At 47.2% G+C, this 18,221-nt stretch overlaps 1 protein-coding gene across 5 annotated transcripts in view; it reads right to left on the bottom strand.

The window, feature by feature from the left end:
* GJC2 (gap junction protein gamma 2) overlaps nucleotides 1-18,221 on the bottom strand; it is a 59,064-nt gene that overhangs the window by 8,769 nt on the left and 32,074 nt on the right. The window contains exon 1 of one of the 5 annotated variants that reach the window (XM_088150262.1): nucleotides 2,124-2,438. The exons of the other annotated variants lie outside the window; for them this stretch is intronic. The gene's annotated coding sequence lies outside the window, so the exon portion shown is untranslated. Of the gene's footprint in view, nucleotides 1-2,123; nucleotides 2,439-18,221 lie in introns of those variants that run through there. 5 annotated transcript variants of the gene reach the window in all.

Genomic DNA, 18,221 nt, shown 5'->3' with positions numbered 1-18,221 from the left:
GCTAATGTCACCAGAAAGGGGGAGCCCCAACACACCGTCTTGTCCAGTCAATGGTCAGGACATTCTCCTTCCCATGCCTCCTCCCTGTGGCCACCATCCATGCAGGGACAGATGGGAGTCAGCCACAGTCGATCCAAGGTGGGGGTACCCCCAGTGTCTACAACATGACCCTGTTTGATCCGAGCCATTGGCATACCAATCACAGGGACAGATGGCAGCCCCCAGGGAGATTATGGCCCCTCCAGTTACAGACCATCACACGATAAGGCCATGAGTCCCAGGCATGGATTACAAGAAAGAGGAGCAGAAGCTTGCATGATAAAACTTTTTGCATGGATTTTGTTCCTCCGCAACAAAGCTTCTTTAATATAACAATTTTAATAACAAATGATATAATAACACTCATCGTTCATTTATATGTTGCTTCCCATTAAAAGAAATGGAAAGCGGTTTACAATAAAATCCAAACAGTAAGTCAGAAACACTAAACAAACAACAGCCGAAACATGAAAACGCGATGTTAAGATATACCCACTAAAATAAACAGGAGAATGAACAACGACCCAGAGAGTAAAAACAGCAGCGAAAGGTTTTAAAATGTCTCAGCCTTGTTAGGACATTATGGAAAGGCCTCGAAGAAGAAACTGCTTTGCTCGGGGCTGGAAAGCCAGTAAGGACAGTGCCAGGCAGGCCTCGCTAAGGAGGGCATTGGAAAGTCAGGAGCCAACTATGAAAAGCTTACTCCCCTGGAGCTGCTGGCTACAGAGAGAGGCGCCCAGTGAACTATCTGAAGATGATCTTGGAGATGGGCAGGACCACAAAGGAGGCAATCCTTCGGAGATCCCTGCAAAGCAAAATCATTTCTAACCCATCACCACAAGTGATCATTGGAGCGCCCTACAGCTCTTCCAGGCTCCTCTTCCCAAAATGAGGAGACTCCCTGAAGTCTCGAGCGCACACACATCCTTAACCCTACTGCTGTAGCGCTGCTCCTCCAAGCACCCCCATGGGGAGGCCCTTGCTTTCAAGGGCATCTCCAGGCAAACAACTTTCCCCATTCTGGGGGTCTCAGCTCCCCGAATTCCGCAGCCCAAAGCCCTCCTGGGAACTCTGGGCCTCAAACCCCATGTTGCGGGTGAGGGTGGCCAACTGGAGAGCGATGAGAAAATGTCTAGGAACTATTTTAAACCACACTTAAAAGAAGGACTGGTGATCTATGATTTCTTTCCCCAAACCTCAACACCTTCTTGTCTCCTGGATGGGTCTCTCATGTACACAGTAGTTGCAGTGGAAATGCTGCTGGCCCCTGGGTTGGGGTTTCTTAACAGCCCCCGTCCTCAGCCCGTTTTGAACACAACTACGCTTAGGAGAAACCTGCGTGGCTCCGGAATGATTTTGAATGGATAGAAGGAGTCTTTTTAAAAAATTTTAATTGTTTGCGCTGGAATGATTTTTAATTGATAGATGGAGTCTTTAAAAAAAATGGATCCCTCCAGAATAATTTTTAATTAACAGATGGAGTCTTTTTTAAATTTTTAATGGATTGCACCAGAATGATTTTTAATTGATGCTCATAGTCTTCTGCTTGAAAATACCCAGAAACCGAACTAGCCAAGAATATGCAATAACGAAAAGAAAAGGATGCCGGAATCTGCTTGAAGCCTAGGTGTTTCATATGCATGCATCTTCTCTTCCACCTTTGCTCAAGTGGCTTCATCCTAGATGGACCAGAAGAGGAAATCTCAGAAGAGCTGGTGGGGACTTTTAAGACAGCAGGAAGACTTCCACATTAGCAAAAACAAGAAAACAGTAAAAACACTAAAAACAGAGTGCACATAAATTTTGACAGACTCGGTGGAATGCAATCCACAATATTTTACACCGTTATAAACATGGTAATCTTTTTAACCACTAGACCTTGCTTTTTTAGGAAAGTTGCTATTCTGAACTCAAAAATTCCATTAAACTCTGGGGTTTGTTGAAGACCAAGCCTACTTTAAGATTCTAACGCAAGTTTAAGAGTTGCAGGATCATTTTTTAAAAGTCGCTTGGTCTCATTTCTCTCCTAAAATGACACCAGGAGACAGAATGGAGGATCAAATTAATACAAACCAGGTACTCACAGAGAAATGTTTCAGCTCAAGCCAGATGCTTCTTCAAGGGGGAGAAATCCGGAGGGGGGAAATTTGTCTCCCCATCAAAAAAAACAACGCTTTGCGAAACGAATCCCTGGCCAGCTTGAAAGGAAGACTGTCTGGCAAACTTTTAAACACATCCTGTCCAACTCCGCCTTTCTGACAGCAAAGCACCCATTCTCCCCCTCCCCACCTTTCTCCAAACAGCCAAAGGCATCAATTCAAAACAATAAGCCCAAAACCACAGCATGTCCACAATGGATTCTGTCAACATATCAATCGAGAGAGAGAGAGAGAGAGAGAGAGAGAGAGAGAGGGAAGGGAAGGGAAGGGAAGGGAAGGGAAGGGAAGGGAAGGGAAGGGAAGGGAAGGGAAGGGAAGGGAAGGGAAGGGGAAAGGGAGGAAAGGAAAGGAAAGGAAAAAGGGAGGAGGGGAGGGGAGGAGAGGAGAGGAGATTCAAGCCACCCGCTTAAGCTTTCCTAAAAAATCCTCCTGGTTAACTTTCTGCTTTTTGCTTCCTTTCTGTTAAGCTGAAAGTTAAGGCTGCCAGTCTGGGCACTGGCAACGGGTTCAGAAGGACGGAAGGCGTGACTAATGAGAAGCATCTGGGGAGCACGTGGCCAGGCAAAGCTCTGAGTGGAAATCTTTGGGAGAAATGAAACCCTGGAAGCTGGGATAGAAGTAGAACAAAGTCACTTTTGCCCAGACTTGTAGCAAGTCCCCAGCAGAGGAAAATCCACCGTGTACCTGGTGATGGTGTTTACCTGGGGCTCGGGAGATCAAGGAAAAGACTGAAACCGGAGCAGGATGTCTGGAATTCTGCATGGTAACAAAGAAAAAAAAATGTCTATCGTTCTGCAAAAAGACAAAGGGCTTCCTCAAAAAAAAAAAAAAAAGATTTTGCTTTGCTTTGTAATGAATTGCCTAGAGGTTGCATTTTGGACTGTTTAACTGCAGAAGGTGGGGGGATATGCTTCAAGAACACGTGAGGCCTGCCAAATGATAACGAAAAGATTAGGACTCAAAGATTTGGGAAAATGCTTCGGAAGCCACACGAGCGCAGCGGCTCTGCTTATTCAGAGCTTCCACTCCAGCCTGAAAAAGACACGGCTGCTGGAAGAGCTGCTTTAATGAGGGGCTCATTAAAGCAGCTGCATCTTTTTTTTTCAGGCCCACACCAGCCCCTTAGTTGCCCTCTGCACAGATTGTGCAGGCAGCCTTACTGGACATCCCCGGAAGAGCCTCTCCAGGGGTAGAGCCACAGAAACGCAACAGCCCAGTCTTGAAGGAGCCAGGAAGGGAGAAACCAGCGCGCCAGCGAACAAGGATCAGCTGCCAAGCAGGATGCCAAAGCGCCAGGCTTCAAGATGGGCCTACCTGCAATGAAGACCTCCCTTTGGGGTAACTCTTCTGACCAGTGAAGGCTACCAGATACTTCAGGATGGGCTCCACCAGCTGGAGCAGAAAAGGGTGCCAAAGCAACTTTTGCCAACCAGCCTTTCACCAAGCTGCTGGGGAAGGTCGGGGGGGTGACAAAAGCAGCATCACGCCATAACCTCTGCCCCTTTGCTGTGGGTCACGACATCACACACGGGTAGGAAAGGAGCAGAGCAACTGGAGAAGGCTGCTGATGCTACAGATGCATCTCAGGAGGATTTCTCGAACGCTTTGCGCCTTTTGAAAAATATATTCTCTCAAATGGGAAGCACTGGGCAGCGTTCCAGAGCGGCCTTTGGAACCGCAGCGTTTTCAGGGTTTGCTCTGGATTCTGGAGGATCTTGTCGGTGTGTTTGCATCTTAGCTCAAGGAACGGTCTAAAACGCGTAGCCTGAAAGATGACTGGAGGGCAGCGGAAATCCACCGAAGGGGCTAGCTCCGAAAATTAAGAGCGGGTGCACAGATGCGGGAGACGCCACTCGCTTCAACACTGGGGCAAGCAAAGCAAGAAGAGAATAAATAGACGGAAGGGAGGAAATGGGCAACAAGGGAGGAGGAACTGTAAAAAACCAGAGCAAAACAAAGGAAGGACAGAGATATAAATGCAGGAAAACAACACTGCAGGAGGCTTGCCGGACAGTCTGAAAGAGACTTAATTGCAAAGTTATTGTTTCAGCAGCGGTTACAACCATTGTCCGTAGGAAGGCAAGCCACAGACTCCTCACTGGAGACGCTTCGCCAGGCGGTGCTATAAATCCGTCTGGCAAAGACGTCAGCAAGAGATGCGCTGGCTCAGAGCACCGCTTCGTCCAAGGGCTGCTTCTCGGTGCAGCCCACGAGAAAGCAAAGCCAGGCGGGTCCAGCCGATCGGCCTCTGCCAGCCCCACCTCCCACCACGGCTGCTCTGCCTGCTGAGACTGGAACCCGCTGCTGCCCCCAGAGCGCGCCCGCCCTGCGAGGTCAGTCAGGCACCCTTTGGCTGGGGGGCTCTGAGCTGCCTCTGGAGGGCTCCAGGACGTGGATTATCTCAACAGCCCTTCCCCAAATCCCACAGGGCTGGTTTCTAATGGGGTTGGCAGGAAGGAAGGAAGGGAGGGAGGGAAGAAGGGAAGAAGAAAAGAAGGATAGATAAGTGAAAGGACAAAAGGAAGGAATGAGAGGGGGAGAGGGGAGGGATGAGGGTGAAGGGAGGGGAGGGGAAAAGAGGGGAAGGAAAGGAGGAAGGGAGAAGGGAGGGAGAGAGAGAGAGAAAGAAAAAGAAAAGGAAAGAAAAAGAAAGAGAGAAAGGAAGGAAAGAAAGAAAGGAAAGGAAGAAAGGAAGAAAAAGAAAGAAAGAAAAAGAAAGAAAGAAAAAGAAAGGAAGAAAAAGAGAAAGAAAGAAAGAAAAAAAGAAAGAAAGAAAGAGAAAGAAAGAAAGAAAGAAAGAAAGAGAAAGAAAGAAAAAGAAAGAAAGAAAGAAAGAAAGAAAGGAAAGGAAGAAAGGAAGAAAAAGAAAGAAAGAAAAAGAAAGGAAGGAAGAAAGAGAGAGAGAGAGAGAGAGAAAGAAAGAAAGAAAGAAAGAAAAGAAAGAAAAGGAAAGAAAAAGAGAGAGAAAGGAAGGAAAGAAAGAAAGGAAAGGAAGAAAGGAAGAAAAAGAAAGAAAGAAAAAGAAAGAAAGAAAAAGAAAGGAAGGAAGAAAGAAAGAGAAAGAAAGAAAGAAAAAGAAAGAAAGAAAGAGAAAGAAAGAAAAAGAAAGAAAGAAAGAAAGAAAGGAAAGGAAGAAAGGAAGAAAAAGAAAGAAAGAAAAAGAAAGGAAGGAAGAAAGAGAGAGAGAAAAAGAAAGAAAGAAAGAAAGAAAGAAAGAAAGAAAGAAAGAAAGAAAGAAAGAAAGAAAGAAAGAGAAAGAAAGAAAGAAAGCAATTCTATCATTAAACTCCTTGCTAACTTGGCCAAAAAGTGCATGAATGCAGTTTACCGCAAAAGAACCAGCTGTGGTGCACCAGTTCAAGAGAGCCCAGGTTCTCCTCCAGCCTCTGCCCTGGAAACTTCCTGTGTGACTCTGGGGTGGGCAGTCACACTCCCTCGGCCTAACCGACCTCCCAGGGTTGTTGAACCGTTAGGGACTCTGTGGACTCTGCCTTCCTGCAGCTTAGCTCCAGAATTCCTGCCCTCCGGAAGAAAAGAGGTCTTTCTTTCTTGGAGTCATCCTTTCTCAGCTGTTAGACTCTTTTCAAATCTTTTTCTTCTCCATTCTCGACCCCATCATCCTCTCCCTCCCCCCCCCACCCCGCATGGGTTACTCTCTCAAAGGAGCAGCCCAGAACCAGACCGGTCCCTGAGGTGGAGCTGACCAGCGCAGAATCTTATTCTTTCGTGATTTGAAAAACATCCAGCGTAAGGGAGGTTGCTATGTGCAAAGCTGCACGACTGCCCTCACGGGTCTTGGAAGGGTGTCAAAATGTGCAAAATGGCGGGCATGGCTGGGCCCGCTGTTCTGTACATTTTGACACACACCCCGCCCCCCCCCAGTTGCACAATTACCTTTGATGTTTCAGCAATGTTTCAATAACTTTTGAATAAGTTTGTTGAGTTCTGCATTTTGGGCTTTGCTTAGAAAAGAGAAGTCCTGGGTTGAAAGGGCCCACATCTCCACCAACCATGATATCTCAGGAGGTTTAACCCAGCTGGTTGTACTGGGGAACTCCTGGACAAAATGGCCTTAAATGACCCACCCTCCCAGCTTGCAACTGGTTGGGCTGGGAGAGAGTGTGACCAGCTGGCTTTCCATGGTGCAGAATGGGTTTGACTCGGTTTCTCCCTGATGCTCATCTACCCCAACTCTGCAGGATGGAGAAACTGAATCAGGTGAAGTCCAGCTTTCTGTCCCAACAGGAGTCAAAGAGATAGTCCAAAACGGCAGCGGCCCTTTACTCTCTCTCAACAATTGGTATATTCAGAGGTACTGCCTCTGAACCTGGAGGTTCGTCTAAATATCATTCGGTCTTTCAGGCATCCAGGTAACAGACAATGCCTTCAGCAGCCAAAACAACAACACCCACCCACCCACCACAAGTATTTTCTCTTTAAATGATATACATACATACATACCCATCTCACTGTTTGCTTTCGGGTTAAGCAGCCATATGCAAATTGCAGAAAATCCACCATTCATGCAGTCAGCATTAACGGGACACGTTTTGTACTAATCATCGTCATTAATTGTAATCATCACTCATAATAATCAGGTAGCATCATCTCTACTGGGCTGGCCCTGAAGCAATAGCTTTTGAGGAGGGGGCTAAAGAAAAGTGGGCGGTAGTAGAAACGGGACAAAGTACCTTGGGGAACAAAAGTGTTAACCAAGAATAGTCACGGGTAACTTCAATCTAATTTATTTAGCCTGACTGATCTATTTGGGGCAGCCACATCAAATGCACAGAAGTCAGAGATCCAAAAGGGTCCCTGTTGGCCCGTCGATCCTCCTCCCGCCCCATTTGGCAGGGCAGTAAAACAACCATCCCAAAGTGCCACATGGATTGGAGGGAGGCAGCTTGGAAGATGCTTCAAAGCCTGTCAGACGGCTAGAGAAACCCCCTCTATTTTTGGCATTTGGGAGACATAAATATGTGCCGGAGAGAACAATTCCTTCCACGAATGAATTCCTGCCACTCCCTTGCGCAGCTCTTCCAAGGCGTTTTCCTCTCCAGCACGAAGCGGCTGCAGATTCTCCGAGGTGCCCACCCCGCGAGCATGGCGAGAGGCGTTGGCACCTTGGCGCTCGGGGACTCCTCTGGCACAGGCCTGTCGTCGTGCAAAAGTCTTTTTCAAAAGGCATGGAGCTATGCAAAGGCTGCTAGACTCCAGCAAAGCTCCTGGACTGTTTATTTATTTTATTATTTAGCCCGGCTTTGATTCAGGAGCTCAAGCCTTTGCACGCGCCCCTCCCGCCACCCGTTTTCCCCCACAACCACCACCCTGTGAGGGAGGCTGGGCTGGGAGAGAGAAGGTCCCCCAGGGAGCTTCAAAGGCTATGGGGGGATTTGAACCTGGGTCTCCCTGGTGCCAGTCCAACACCTTCACTACAACATTACCCCAAACGGTCCTAGTTCACACAGCACCAGGACCCAGATAAGAACTGACCAAGGTGGAACCAAATCAAGTTAAAACAAACCAAAGTTAAACCTAGCCAAGCCTAGGACACTGGGCATTAAAACGCAGCCACTGGGTTTTAACTGACGCGGGGAAGGCCGTGGCATGAAAACCCAGCCTTTGAGATGGGAATCCAGATTGATTTTCCAACAGGGGACAGTTCACTTTTTCTTACGTCCGAAGGCCGCCTTTCTTTCTCCATCACCCGACCTGGGAGTCAAGCTGGGGCTAGTGAATCTGGCTAGGATGCTATATAATCCGGGGTTCGGGTGTTGTGTGAACCTCATTCAAGTGTGATTGACTCAGCTGGCCATGTCTAAGCAGACTACAGTTTAGTGTGTTGTACGAACATCATCCCTGTGCTGGCCCATGTGCGAATTGCCATTGGGTCAAACTATACCAGTGTTTCTTAACCTTGGCAGCTTGGAGATGGGTGGACTCTAACTCCCAGAATTCCCCAGCCAGCATGGCTGGCTGGGGAATTCTGGGAGTTGGAGTCCACCCATCTCCAAGCTGCCAAGGTTGAGAAACACTGTGCTAGACACTTCATCCTCATTAATATCTAACCTTCCTTTGCTGATGCCTAAACTGAGCAACTCGGTTGTGGACGGGGAAAAGGGAGGGTGCAGAGCTATAAAACTTGCCCAACAAAAGCAACCCCTTTCTGAGTCCGATTCCAGAGACCATCCTCCCCATCCGGGCTCACCCAGCTGATGGGGGACGGATCCCTCCCGGCGCTGTGAGTCTATCCAGAGACAGTGGCTTAATAAACTTCCTCTGAAAGGTTTTACTGCACCTCCCTTGGTGGTCTTGCTCTTCGGTATCCATCCTGCCAATCCTAAATTAAGGGTCGATGCACACATTAGCAGCAACACATTCCCACCATGACTTAAAAAAAAAAATGTAATAAAAAATATAAAATACAATATATATTATAATTATTTAATTATAATATACATAATATACTTATATAATACATTATTATATAATTATATGAATATAATATAAAATAATATAATATGGCAAAATATATTTAAAATATATTTCCCAGCACGGTCCATAACACTAGGATTTCCCAGTGCAAAGCAGACCCTGCTTTTTTGGAAAAACTGCCTATCCTGCTTTTTTTTGGAAAAACTGCCTGACCCACACATCCCCCTCCCATTCTTAAAAACACCCCACCCACATTTGCTTTTTTTACCCCCACGTTTAGGTGCCACTACAAGGATAAGCGGGGTCTTGGTGGTATTTATTTAAGAAGCAACACCCTGGCAAGAAATTAGAACAAATCCCTTGCTAATCTAGAGAGACCCAAATTAAATTTCTCACTTCTTATACCGAGTCGGTGCACAGCAGGGCTGTTCTGATTGCTGGACTCCGAACTGTCTGGCTAGTTTTATGCTTTTAATGGTTTTTACTGTTTTTCGGTTCTGCACGCTGCCCGGAGCCCGTGTCGGAGTTGGGCAGCTGTAACAAATTGAAATAAAGGAATAATCAAACTGACTAATATATGGGATTTCTCCATATATAGGGTGGGGACAGCTGTATGGAAAGCGGAGGGGGGAGGCAATTTTGCGGAAGCTGGGTACCATTGGAGCATCTTGGCAACCAAACCAACTACCGACAGTGGCTAATTTTGTATTTCAAAATTTAAAATTTTTAAACTTTTTGATGATGTTGTATTTTAATAATCACTTTTTGCTGCAAATGAATAAATATATCTGTGCGCACGGGTATGCGTCTTTATGTATGTATGTACGTGGGTGTGTGTTGACTTCTCTGTGTGTGTGAGTTGCTGCTCTAGCTTTCCTCCTGACAATCAGGAGGGATGCTCAGAGTCATACAAGTTTAATCGATGATGATGATGAACAACAGTATCTCATGCAGAGACGAACAAGCAGTCTCTTTGAGAATGGAAAATTCTTACAGATCTTCCAAGTGGCATGGGGGGGGCGGTTCAAAACAGGGCAGAGCTCGCCCCTAATAAAGAAGAAAGGCCCCCTTCTCCTGGGAGACCTTGAGAAATCGCTTATCCCAAAAGCTGAGATAGGTTTTGGAAGCTCTGCCAAGAGACACCCGCAGAGAGAAAGGCCACAGACCACAAAATGATAACATTTCAGGTAGTTGTAGACGGTGCAATGCAAATATTTTGGTCTGGCAGGCAGCTAACTATGTATTTCAGAGGGAAATTTAGAATCTTCACCAGGTAAACACTCATTAGATAGAAAACACTAACTTTTCAGGGTCAAAGCAAGAAGTGTTTACACAGTTGGGCAGCGGATGGCTCCAAGAATGAAAAAGAGGCCTGGATGCTTGCCAGGATAATAACAGTAATAGTTATATTTACAGGTAGTCCTCGACTTATGACCACAATTGGGACCAGAATGTCCATCACTAAGCAATGAAGTCATTAAGTGAGTCACACCTGATTTTATGACCTTTTTTGCTGTGGTTGTTAAGTGAATCTGGCTTCCCCCATTGACTTTGTTGGAAGCCCCCTGGGAAGGTCACAAATGGCGATCACGTGACCCCGGGATGCTGCAACCATCCTAAATACATGCCAGTTGCCAAGCACCCAAATTTTGATCACTTGACTGTGGGGATGCTCAGAAATGTGAGAACTGGTCATAAGTTATTTTTTTCAGTGCCATCTTGACTTCAAATGGTCAAGATGTTAAATGAATGGTTGTAAGTCAAGGACTACCTGTACTATTTTATTAAATTTATATGGCTGCCCACCTCACCAAGTGACCCTGGGCAGCTAACACACTCAAAACATCCACCGAATCACAGGGTTGGAAGGGACATTGGAGGTCTTCTAGCCCAACCTCCTGCTTGCATGCTGGCTGGGGAATTCTGAGAGTTGAAGTCCACCCCTCTTAAAGTGGCCAAATTTGAAAAACACTGCTTTAGAAGGATGTGTGAAAGAGACTTAAGCCCTATCTTCGGGCAGATACATATTCAAGCTTCGTATGAAAGGTTGGCACAGTGACCAGCTGCCACCTGGCTAGGGAATTCTGGGAGTTGAAGTCCCCACATCTTAAAGTGGACAAGGTTGAGAAGCCTTGCACCCATGGGAAGTCCAGAAGAAACATATTTGGGGAGATTTTAAAGAAGGGGACTCAGGAAAGAGAGCTGAAACCTGAGGCCGTGCCAATGAAGGAAGGGTGACCAGCCATCTTGTATTTAAAGCACATCTGGCTGACGCAGAGGCTTCCTACTTTACCAAACCGAGTGCAAATCCCTGATGTCTTCTGGAAGAACTTTGCAGTTTCCTCTGTTGCTCACTAAACCACTTCACTGCCAGCGCAGGCTTGACAAAAATAATAATAATAAAGCTTTAAAGCCACCATACATGACTCACGTCCCTCAGAGTGATGGAGTGTGTCTCTGTGGAAATTTCAGGCCCCCGGCTGGAACCTGATGCTTTGGAAAGCTCTTGGAGACAGACCAGATGTTGAGGATGTCCTTCTTTGACTGTTTGTTGGGCTAAGATTTCTTAAGAGGCTTTGAAGCACTGAAGTCTTGCAACCTAGCCTACTGAATGGATTTGGTTACAGGAAAGCTGGGTTTAATCCCAAACCAGGATTTTCCAGTTTCATGGGTCTTCTTGTGGAAGGAAGCGGAAGGCCAAACTGTTCTTATTCTTCCTTTCATGAGAAGCTTTATCTGCACTTCCAGGCAAAGGAAAATCTTGAGATTGCTTCCTCTCGCCCCCAATCAATAGTCCATCCTGTCTTCAGCCTGACCTCCAAGGGTCCAAGTGAATCACCAAGCCAGACTCTTTTTCAAGACAGGTGGAAGCTAGAACACCACGGTTATCTCAAGGGCCCCACTAAACTCGATTCCCCAACCTATCATGAATGGTTCCACCCCTGTGAGCGGATGGGATCTAGCAACCCTCTCACAGCTCATGTGATTGTCCTTTGGTACCCTGCTACCCAACACAAGGACAAAGAAAGGCCTTGTAAAGCTGACTTAGCTGGGTCCTTTGCATATCCGACCTGGAACTGATTTGTTGGAGAACCACAACTGACGGCTGCTTGGACCAAAAGCCCACTTGGTTTTGCCAAGATGTTGGCTGCTATGAAAACCTCAAAGTGGGTTCAAGGCAACGTCAAAACATCTCACAAGGGCTGCAATCTCATGGTGAAGTGTGAGGCTGCCTTTATGCAATCCCCCCCCCCCCCCAGCTATTTAGCTTTGGACTTCGTTGTAGCAGTCTACTAGGAGAAACACAAATCTCTTGGAACTAGAACTGGAAAAAATATGAGCTGCTTCCGCTTTTTGGTTATTTATTAGTTGGTATCTCTGAAGACAAGAAGGAGCAGTTATGGACTCTAACAGAGAAGCTGATTTCCCAGGGTTAGAGACTGGCTCTCTAGTATCTCAGACCAATGGTGTAAAATTCATTGATAGCCACAATGACACTGTCTTCTCCACCCTGGTGGGAATCATGCCTATCAGGGGGGCAAAGAATCCCCTCAAAAGACATTAAAAAGACCCCAAGGGTTGCCAGCTACTCCATCCAGCACCTTGCCAACAAAAACACCAATCGGGATGGGTGGGGGGGCACCTACGGTTGTTTCTTTCTGTCTGTTCTCGGTCCAGAAACAGCACCACCGAAATCAAATTAAAACAAAGAAAAAAGAAAAATTGGGGTGTCTCTCATTCAGCTCACAAAAAGGTCACGACGTCTTTGGCAAGCAGCTTTCCTGCCCTGAAACGGGACTAGGAAAACAGAAGGTCCGTGTCCCATTAAAGGTGCTGGGGGGACGGACCCCCTTTCGTTCCCTTTCTCTAAGCAACTAATTCTCGCTCCTGAAACGTTCATAACAGGAAACAATAACCTCTCCGATCTTGCTGTTTTGCTGGGTTCCCACCCCTACCCCCAGCCCGTGTTTTATACCCAGGGCCCCTCCTGGAGATCCTTTTGGACGCATTAGTAGAGGAGCCGCTAAATAGAAGGAAACGGAACCCGTTTGAGAGAGCTGCGGGTTGCTCCCTCTTCCCTGCACAGAAATGGGGCTGGATGGAGAGTTCAAAGAGGAGGTAATGAGAAGAGAGGAAAAGGAAGATGTGAGCGGTCCTCGGGGCGAGGGAAGGGCGAGCTGGCATTGTTCAAAGCCATCCCGGAGGAGAAGGGATCTTTGGCACCTGTGGAAGGGTTGGGCAGAGCAGGTCACGGCTGCCGGGCCCCAGAGCGGGTCTGTCACCGAGAGAAGGAAGTGGGAACGCGAGGTGGACAAAGGCGTAGAGAGAGCCGCGTCAACGATGGGGAGGTAGAACTTCAGCGCGCTTTTCTGGGGTGTGAACTTTGCAAGCCCTGCGCGGTGCAAAAAGCGTGGCAGCGAAGAATTTCTGGGCAGAGTTTCCCAACCTTGCCAACCGAGAACAGGGGAACAGAGAAGAGGGTTGGCACCCGTGTCTCCGGAGGGAATTGGACGCACGGCCTCTAATCGTCTTGTCTAGACGACCTAACCGTCTCTACACAGGCACGGGTAGCTAATCTCTGGCCCTTTGAGAACTATGATGTACAGCCTGTACAATGTTTCTCAACCTTGGCAAATTGAAGATGGGTGGACTTCAACTCCCAGAATTCCCCAGCCAGCCATGCTGGCTGGGGAATTCTGGGAGTTGAAGTCCACCCATCTTCAATTTGCCAAGGTTGAGAAACACTGGCCTGTAGGAACCCATCAAATTGTTCCCCAATTTAGCTTTGAACGTGGCGAAAAAGACTTTATTTTCTGTCGTTAAGACAGAAGCTACATCTCTCCCTTTCGACCAGGAGCTTAAGGCAACACACACTTTGTGCCTTTTAACCCAACCACAACCCTGTGGGGTTGGTGGGACTGGGAGAGAGTCCTTTCGTTGGCCTTGAATCACCCACTGGACTCCAGAGCCAAGCAGAGACTTGGAATTGCTACAGTCTAAATCCAGCCCTTTTCCTCCTCTGCTATACAATTCAATACCCAGCAGAAGCGAATAACATTAAGCAGAGATTTCTTTCACTTATGAAATCAAATGAAATTGCGCGTGTGCGCTACCCGCTGGGCCTGTAAGGGAAAAGGAAAATGCACATGGGGGTAGGAACATGTGCTCAATCCAGAGCATTTAACAATATTTGCCAAGGCCTGACCAGTTTCTCTTTAATGTTAAGAGAAGCGTGCATTTTCTGCAAATATCTGAATACCGTGGAATTGACACAGGGTCTCTCCGCCATGCATCGTAGATCATCTCCCCGCTATCTGGCTACATCTGCCCCCCTGGCACTGTATTTCTCGTGAGCAGGCACCCAGGTCTTTGCAAAACATTTTTTCCAACCGGATGCCCCCTTGCAAGGGGGCTGCTGGGAGCAGGGCCGAACCTCAGTGAGAAGAAAACCCCTCTCGCTCGCCTCTGAAAAGAACAACGGCTTGAGGTTTGACTTGACGTCTTGCAGTGGAGTGGGGTTTTTTTGCGGGGGGGGGGGTGCAGGATTGACAGAAAGGGTTGTGCAATATGAGGGAGAGTTGGGAGCCTCCAAGCCAGGGAAGAAGCTGGGCACTTTCAAAGTAGGCCTCCCCAGAGTTGATTTTTTAATAAATCTCTGCCTTTCCACTCTGAACTTAATTTCCAGCACGTCTCCTACAAGAGAAGTCCCCGTTTGCTCCTCTTCCCCAAGGCGCTGTGAACTGGAAGCAACAACCAAGCGAGGGTTGGTTTCTAAGCCCCACCGATAATCAGGGACCCATGCTGAAGAGGCAAGCCTTTTAATTCTAAAGTCAACTGAAAAAAGGCTTGCTTCTTCAGCATGGATGGGCACATTGAAAGAAACTCACTCACCTGCAGCTTGTCCAGACCTTCCGTCTAAAACAGGAGGGATGACCCTGAAAACCATTTCTGCCTTTCTCCAGTATTTTGCCCCCGCCTCGACACACACACACCCATTTCTATACCGATACACGGGGTTGACCTTTCCCAGGCACCGTCCTTCCCACTGCCATTGTTCTCCGCGCCATGCAGATGTTTGGCACACAAGGTGTAGAACAATTTCCCACGCATCTCCCCTACAGAATAATCTTCCTTCCCCCTCTGTTGCAACACCTCTGTTGCAACAGTGTTAGGCATGCAAGACAGGGGAAAGGTGGCACCTGCATGCCCAAAACTCTTTTGTGCTACCCTCCAAAAAGCAAATAATTCCACACAACTCATAAGTGCCCCGTGCTGATCAGATTTAGATACAGCTTCAGTCTGGAATAATCATTGTGGGGCAGGAGGGGGGCCTTCAGCCCTTCTGTATATGCCCAGACTGAAGAGGCAACCGTATAGATTCCTGGAGCTACCTTCATGGAACAGGACTGGATTATCTGTGGGATCGCCTGTGGGTTTATGCCCATCCCACAAGGCTTGGGAAGGTGGGCATGCTCCGGGACCCTTCTATCAAGCAGTAACATCTGAAGAGACCCAGCAGATGTGTCCTCTCTAGCGATGCCTACCCTATGGAACAGCATACAGGTAGTCCTCGCTTAACAACAGTAATTGGGACCAGAAATTCTGTTGCTGAGTGATACGGTTGTAAAGCGTGACATCACATGGTCGCCATTTGCAACCTCCTGACAGCTTCCCCATTGAGTTTGCTTGGGGGAAGCTGGCACGGAAGGTTGCAAATGGAGATCACACGACTGTGACCGTCGTAATTGTGAGCCAGTTGCCAAGCACCTGGATCGTGACCACATTACTGCAGAGACGCATGACGGCTGCAACTACAAGGACTAGTCATAAGTTCTCCTCGTTCAGCACCATTGTAACTTTGAACGGTCGTTGAATGAGTGGTCATTAAGTGAGGACTAACTGTATCCTGGAGATCTAGATGGCCCCAACTCTGCTAGCCTTTGGTTCTTCCCACAATAGTGGGCCAGGATGGTGGGTGAATCAGTGTTAGAGGAAGTGATTGTGTGGATTATGAGTTATCCCAAGAGTGATGTGCTATGCTGTTGTTCTTGGTGGTGGTGGTGGTGATTATTATAAGTAGTAGTAGTAGTATTGGATTTTTTAACTCACAGTTAGCATCCAGAGTTGCAGGGCAAGTGGGCAGTGAATGAATGAATGAATGAATGTCTACAGCAGTGTTTCTGAACCTTGGCAATTTTAAGATGCATGGACTTCAACTCCCAGAATTCTCCAGCCAGCATGGCTGGCTGGGGAATTCTGGGAGTTGAAGTCCATGCATCTTAAAGTTGCCAAGGTTGAGAAACACTGGTCTACAGGGATCAAGATTATCATGACTCCCTGCCCTTCTGCTAGCCAGACTCCTGACTTGGTAGCCCATATAACAATAGTAGCACGTTTTACTCATCGCTTTTTCAAAAAGTTCCTCTGGTACACAGATGGCTACATAAAGCTGTTAAATAAATAAATAAGTACGTACGTACATTCACATGAGTAATTCTTTTATCCTTGCCTTTTTTAGGGAGGCTGGGGGGATCTTAATGGTCAGAGGCTTAGGGCATCCATTGCACCCCTCAAAATGCTCAAACCTCCCCCCCCCCACCAAAAGCTCAGGTCCAGTCTGGGTCTGGACCCCACCCAGTTTGGAGGGTGGCCTTCAGAACGTTGGGTGCTACACACCCATGCACTAGAGCAGTGTTTCTCAACCTTGGGAACTTTAAGATGGGTGGACTTCCACTCCCAGAATTCCCCAGCCAGCATGGCTGGCTGGGGAATTCTGGGAGTGGAAGTCCACCCATCTTAAAGTTCCCAAGGTTGAGAAACACTGCACTAGAGGGTACCAGGAGAAGCTAGGCTCTACAAGTGGGATGTTCTGCATAACGCTTGTACTACATTTGGCTAAAATCTGGCAACCGTCACCAAAAATGTCCCTAAAAAGTTACTGTACTTCAGTAACTGCCCATCTCTCTTGAAGAGGACAAGGAGGAAACATCTTTCAGTACAACACTGGATTGGAAGATGCAAGGGAAGCACCTACAGAGGAGACATTGTTCCCAATGCTGTGTCCCCACAAACTTTTTGTCCAGTGCAAAGCTGGGTCCCATCACAGCTGAGCTCAGGAAGACAGTGCCAACTAATGAGCATCACAAATGCAACCTGAGTGCGTAGTTTGCGGTCCCTGGATGAAATCTTAGCAGTGACATCTGGAGTTCAGCAAAGTTTCTGGACTGTTTTGATGGACAGCCCCATTCTAAATGAATTTCAACACTAGAATTAGGTATCTAACTCCCCGCCTCAAAAAATGGCAATTGGCACGTTGGGTGGAGCTAGTAAGCCAAGAAGAAGAAGCAGACTTAGTTGCTCTATCTGAAAACTTAGAACAGCTCTATTTTCCCTCTGTCCCAAGATATCCATCGCATGGACCACAATACTCTTGGTGACCCAGAGTCAACTGAAAAAATCAACATGGCTTCAAGTTCTACCCAGTTACCTGAACTTTGTATTTCCCCTCCCACAACCGTGATAATCAGTTGCATCTATGCAATTAGACTTGCTTTTTGCAAAATGATTAAAGATGAATCCATTTCTCCTTCCGGGGCGTTGGCAGAGGGGGTCAAAAAAGGTCAAGATGGTGGCCGTGACCGTGCAGTTGGAACCGTTTTTTATGTGTTGCAATGGACCTAGAAAAGAAGCAGGCTTTGACTGCACAGCCTTGACTTTTGGACAGCCCCCCTGCCCGTGCAGATGTCCTTGATGAAAAGGCAGCCACGAACAAGCTTTGTAATGTGTTCGATTTCCCTTCTCAAGCTTTAAATCTAGACCCTGGGATTTTCCCACAGGGAATCACAACCAAATGGATTATCGCTATGAGAAATGTTAAAGTCAGGGGAGCAAAGACCTCTCGGTGTCAGTATGTAAGTCAGTAGGAGATTATTTGCAGCAGAATTGGAAATCTATAGTTGAACTACAAAATTTGGCCACCACAGCCAGCAAGGCAATAGTAAGAAATGATGGTTTCTCAACTCCTATTCTTAATCTATAAAGCATCTCCCTACATTGCTGCTGTCCAATATAACCAAGAAAACAAACAAATGGATGGTTGAACAAATCAACCCAGAATTCTCACTCAAGGCACAAATGACCAGGCTCAAATGATCCTACTCTGGACACATTATACAAAGACCTAGATCTCTGGAGAAGGCTCTGATGCTGGGAAAGGTGGAAGGAAAGAGAAGAAGAGGACAACCAGCAGCAAGGGGGAGGGACTCAGTTACAGTGGTGATGGGTGCATTGTTGGAAGACTGAAGGACCAGGTTGAGGATAGATCAGTCTGGAGAAGGTCCATCTATGTGGGTGCTAAGAGTCATCACCAACTTGATGCACATAATTATTCAGTGTGAAGATTTAACTCTCTGGAGAAGGCTCTAATGCTGGGATAGGTGGAAGGAAAGAGAAGAAGAGGATGACCAGCAGCAAGGTGGAGGGACTCGGTTACAGTGGTGATGGGGGCACTGTTGGAAGACCTGAAGGACCAGGCTGGGGGCAGATTCTCCCAGGCAAAGTCCATCTATATGGCCGCTAAGAGTCAAC

The sequence above is a fragment of the Python bivittatus genome, unplaced genomic scaffold (genome assembly GCF_059951505.1).
Source record: "Python bivittatus isolate LINGU-HERP-01145 unplaced genomic scaffold, Pbiv_v1 ctg000610_np1212, whole genome shotgun sequence".
Lineage (NCBI taxonomy): Eukaryota > Metazoa > Chordata > Lepidosauria > Squamata > Pythonidae > Python > Python bivittatus.
The sequence above is the reverse complement of the archived record's forward strand: the minus strand, read 5'-3'. Positions and strand labels throughout refer to the sequence as shown.